This window comes from Microtus ochrogaster, linkage group LG8, assembly GCF_000317375.1.
Source record: "Microtus ochrogaster isolate Prairie Vole_2 linkage group LG8, MicOch1.0, whole genome shotgun sequence".
NCBI lineage: Eukaryota > Metazoa > Chordata > Mammalia > Rodentia > Cricetidae > Microtus > Microtus ochrogaster.
Genome location: NC_022033.1, coordinates 3582147 through 3587429, shown reverse-complemented (window position 1 = coordinate 3587429; position 5283 = coordinate 3582147). Strand labels below are relative to the sequence as shown.

Below are 5283 nucleotides of genomic sequence, written 5' to 3'. Positions count from 1 at the left end.
GGTTTTTATTATTCTCCCCAGATTTTTGTGACAATTATATTATTTTTTCCTTCAGAATTATGGAAATTCACAAGATGCCAGCTGGTTGTTCAGCAGACACCAGCATGAGAAAGTTGCAAACTAAGAAGAAAAAAAAAGTAGAAACCAAAAGGCCTCTCTTATTTTTCTTTAGGAAAAAAGACTCCTTTGTATATTTATTCAGCAAGAAACACCTGTGTATAGCACCCTTGGCATGGGGCACTACATGCCGCTGCCTTTCCTGGACAAGTTTCTCCCTGAAAGGCCTGTTGTCAGTTCTGGAGGAAAATGAGTGATCGGGTCCCTCCCCTGCCTCTCCCCTTGGGCTCCAGGGCTTCAGATCTGGGAACCCCTCTCTCCTGCTCTTCCAGGGTCACTCCCTTCTGGGACTCCTCCCTACAGCCTTTGGAATGGGGGCTCCTCCTCTCTGGCCCTCCCATCATCTGCAGGTCTTGCCTTATGTCCTCCCAGAGGCCAACTGTGGCCGTTCCTGCCCAGGGAGTTTCTTCAGTCCAGGACAGAGGACGTGTCCTCACTACTAATACTCACCTGCACATAGCCACGTTCATTCATGCGATTGTAAATACCATCCTGGAAATCCCCAGCCTCGCCGTCTATGAATGTAGTATATAGCTTCTCCTATAATTTGATAATGTTTCTGTTTTCTCAGTAATGTTCCACCAAATGGGACAAGGCTCATCAACCTTTGGGTCTAAGAACAAGGTCTGCATATGTTCTGGTAACCAAGGAAGTCTCATGCCCAGTGCAAGGCCAAGCACACAGCTGGCCTTGGCCAAAAGGCTGTTGATAGACCAAAGCCTGCATTCAGATTAATGGTGTGGCCAGTTTGCCCCAGTGAGCACCACGTGCAGTGTCAGGTGGTGAGCGCCACATGCAGGTCTCAGGTGGACAGTGCCATGTGCAGGTGTCAGGTGGTGAGCTCCATGTGCAAAGTGTCAGGCGGTGAGCGCCATGTGCAGGTCTCAGGTGGTCAGAGCCATGTGCAGGTGTCAGGTGGTCAGGGTCATGTGTGGTGTCAGGTGGTGAGTGCCACATGCAGGTGTTTCCTCAGCGCTGGCAGAACAACAAATGCATGGAAGAAGTGTGACATGTGTTATACTCAGATGACAGCGATTAAATAGTCACCTTGAGACGATTTCCGGATGTTATTCCTGCCTTTTGTTTCCATCTCAAACAGTCTATCAAGACAAGTATTTCTTGTTTTCATGAAAAATTGAAAGAACCCAGAGTGTTTGCTCAGTGAATCCTCTATTGGAGGGGGCGCAGACTGATGATGTTAATAATGAAGAAAACTTATTTCATTTTTCATCTTGACTGAGGTGACAGTAGACGCTAAGCCGCTGTGAGGAATAGTATGGAATGGCCTTACAGAGCCAAATGAGGATGCGGAAGCCCCCATAGGACCTTGATATTGGTGGGGCCTGCTGTGGAACCCCGCAGTGCTACACAGGAGCCCAGCAGCCCACAGGACTGTGACCTGGGGAGAATTCACTAGACCATACCCATGGCCTGGTTCTTCATCGCCTCCCCTTTCCATGACCACTCTGGAAGGGAGATTATCAATAGATGACCTATGATGGTCTAGAGCAGGACACTCATGTTCAGGGAAGACACATGACTGTCCATGGCTCCTTGGTATTACATGGTGCAACTGGAAGTCACACCCAGAGGACCCAGCCTAGTCTGTGCTTTCCTGTGCCACCATGATTGATGGCACATGAACTCACCTTTCTCTAGAGATCTGTAGAGAAGAAGGTTACTTGGGTAACAAAGAGCTCTGATATAAGTAAAGTTTATTGTTATTGTGTGTGCATGCACGACGCCAGTGTGGCAGTGAGTTTCCACCTGCACACATGGATGTCAGCATACATCTTTGTGGAGTTGATGCCCTCCTGCTAGATCATGCCAGCTGGTCGAAGTCACATGGCCTCACACTGTCACCAGATGGCATTGCTGCTTCCCCAGGCAGTACCAGCTCCTCTCAAGAGTCCTTCCTCTTCTAGACAAGGACCCATGAGGTCTTATTAAAGTTTAATGTGCCTAAGTGCACAGTGGCCTGGGGTTTTGTTTTGTTTTAATAAATTAGTTTTTAGTCCTCACCAATACCAGATGAATAAATTAGTAATAAGCTGTCCCCCAGGGGCTGTCAGTGTGACGGACGGCAGGCCGGAGGGTCACTTCCTTATTTGTTTATTATTATGGGATCTCCTATCATTTGCTTTTTTCCTTATGACAATTCGAGTTTTGCAGGGTTTGGAAAGGATGGTGGGTTTCAGCTCACTATCCTGGCCTCATGAAGGAAAGGATGGTGGGTTTCAGCTCACAGGGAACAGTCATGGCCTCAGCTCCCCTGCCCCCAAGAAATGGCTGGAATGAACCCACTCTTTCTGCTGAGCCTGGTCTGGGGGGGCCTTTAAAGGGTTTAGAAGAATAAACCAACTTGCTAAGGTGTGTGGGACCTGGGGTTTCCTTTTATGCTTTCATCCCAAGTGTGGCCGATGTTGACGAGAGAGCCCTATCTTATTTCACTGCTAAGAGCCCAGTGTTTCCTACTGCAAGAGAGAAAGAAAGAAGCAGAGACAGAGAGGGAAGAAAGCAAAGCTGATGCTGAAGCTGATGTGGTGTTGCTAAAATTTCTTCCCAGGAGGATAGGGAAACAATGTCAACTGGCTGTCCTGAGGTCCCAGCAATAAACTTCCAAACAACAAATCACAACAAATCTTCCCAAGTTCACTCTGAACCAGAGTCTACTGGCTTTCTTATTGAACCCAGGTGAGGGGTTCCTTATAGGGTGCTCCTCCCTGCCCCTAACAGGCTGCACCTGAAAACTCTTTAGCCAACAGGGGTGAGCCCTTCCCTGTAACTGCTTAGATGGATGCTCCCCTTCTAGTCCTCCATGACCTGTGTGCTCTAGCCCTTTCCAGATGCCATGTGTAGTTAAGATAGAGCTGTATACAACAGGTGGTAGGGAACTCACGTGACCTGGCCCACCCCTCTGTTTAGAGTGTGAGCCTTCAACATGCCCCATGCTGGTTTTGCTGGAGGGCTGCCCTGAACTCCCCAAGATGGTAGTTTCTTGACCAGGGGGGGAGGGGGGAGGTGTTCTCAAATGGAAAAGTACCTGGTATTTGTTCTAGATACCAAAGAGAAGCCATGGAAGCAAGAGGAACTATTTTGTCACAGCAAAGGATGACAAGTGTCAGTAGAGAAGGATGCCAGGCCTGTGGGTTTCCCATCCTCTTAGCAGAGGGACTTTAACAGGGGAGGGGCCACTAGTCACTTTACTAGGGCACGAAGTCATGAGAAGCAAACTAAGTCCTTGCTCTCAAGAAAATGCTGTTCCAGTCTAGAAGGGAACAGATGGCTGAAGAAAGTCCAGCAAGGCGACTCCTTGGGCCGTGAAGGAAACCCACCACAGCAAAGGGCTTGGGGGATGATGCCTTTGTTCTGTGGGTACTCAGAGGTGAAGAGTCCTCAGTTCACTAGTGTTGGGGTGTTGCTGGTAAGAGTGACTGTGGAGGCCATAAGGTGGCCATGATGGGGCACAGATGGGATGTGTCAGTGCGGTCCTCAATGTGGCTGGAGGGCGGCACTCAAGTCAAGTGAGTGCCAAGTGTGACTACCAGGGGAATTTGTGTTCACCTTCTGGAGCCTTCTGTGCCTGGAGCCTTCAGAGGGCTTCGCCTGAACAGGACTGAGCTTTGTCTGAACTTTTGCCCATCTCTCTCTGGGTGGTCTGGGTGGTTGGGGAGCAGAACTGGGTGCTCATATTGCTGGAGCATTGCTGGTTCCTGCCACAATTGGTGCCGCAGGTGGCAGTGGACAGACTGTTGGAGGAACCGAGACATTGGCTCATGGAGACATGGAGACACCGGCAAATGTTTATGCTCAGTTTGACATGCGACCTGTATCTGGGGATGGGGAGAGTAAGGACCTCAGGGAATGGAGGGCGGTGCCAAGATCCTGGGTTTCCACGTACAGTCAGGTCAGGGGGTGTTCCCTCTGGAAGAGAGAGATACAACATGGCTGTCATCTGGTTCAGCCTGCATATGTTGGATCTGCTGGTATGGGAGCCCATGTAGAGGCCAGAGGAGGATGTCACGAGTCTCACGCTCACATTCTCTGCCTTAGTCCTGGAGACAGGGTCCCACTCATCCTCGAGCTGGGCAATAAGGTGGTAACTGTTTATCATTTGAGGGAGCTGCCAGCTGCATCTGAACCCCAATTCCCAGCCCCAGGTGTGTGTGAAACTCTTGCCATCTCTGCCTCACCTTCATTCACAGCTGACCTAGGACATCTTTGTGTGGGTTCAGGAGCAGGGTCCTCTCCTCTGTTCTTATCCAGGCTGGTTTCAACCTGCAGCAAGGCCTAGTGTTCTTGGCCTTGATTACATTTGCCTAATGGGTAAGGGAAGAAGTGGTTTCTAAGGCGGAGACCCAAGTGGTCCCCAGGGCCTCAGTTTAGCTGAAACATTTAAGCCACACATGCAAACTTGCCTGCTGGGCTACAAACTGCAATCAAAGCCCCTTTGTGTTGTTCAGGCAGCTGGCGAGTGAGGAGTTGGAGGGAGGCAGCTGAGCGGGTCTCTGATGTGTGCACGGGGCAGCTGACCGGTGTGTGCCTTCTTGGATTCTGCTCTGGGTACCCCAGCTTTGGATGGCTTCAGGGACCTGTGCAGTCTCCTTCTCTGGAGGGACCTGAAGAGGGATTCAGCCAGTCCTTGTAGAGGCTGCTGCATCCCGAGCCTTTCTGGGGGTTTCGTCTCTGTGCTATACAGTCCCAATGGAAATGCACATTCTTGGCCTCCTCCAACCCCGCTCTTTCCATGGGGAAACCAGAGTGGGTCAGTCCAACATGTTGGAAATGTTGTTTGTTTTTTTGTTTGTTTGTTTTTTAACAGGATTCTGGCTCTTTGTTTCAGGGTTGCCTTTTGATCAGATTCTTTGTGCATATGTGCGTGAAGCGTGTTACATGCACTTGGGTTTGGGTGTGCCAGTCTCTGTGCACATATGTAGGGGTCAGAGTGAGAAGAGACCAGCTGTCTTCCTCTGCAACTCTCCAGCTTGTTGCTTGAGCCAGGGTCTCTCCCTCTGTGAACTATTAGCTCCCTCTTTCGGCGGCGATGGTTTGGTTGCCTGTGAGCTCTCTAGATGCACATGTCTGGGACCCCCCCCCCCAATGCTGGGGTTCTAGGCTTGCATAGCCACGGTCAGTATTTACCTTTCTGGGACCCCCAATGCTGGG

General features: G+C 50.2%; 1 protein-coding gene across 3 annotated transcripts in view; it reads left to right on the top strand.

The window, feature by feature from the left end:
* The window catches only part of Phactr3 (phosphatase and actin regulator 3), a 201552-nt gene that overhangs the window by 111698 nt on the left and 84571 nt on the right, over nt 1-5283 (top strand). The window lies entirely within an intron of this gene.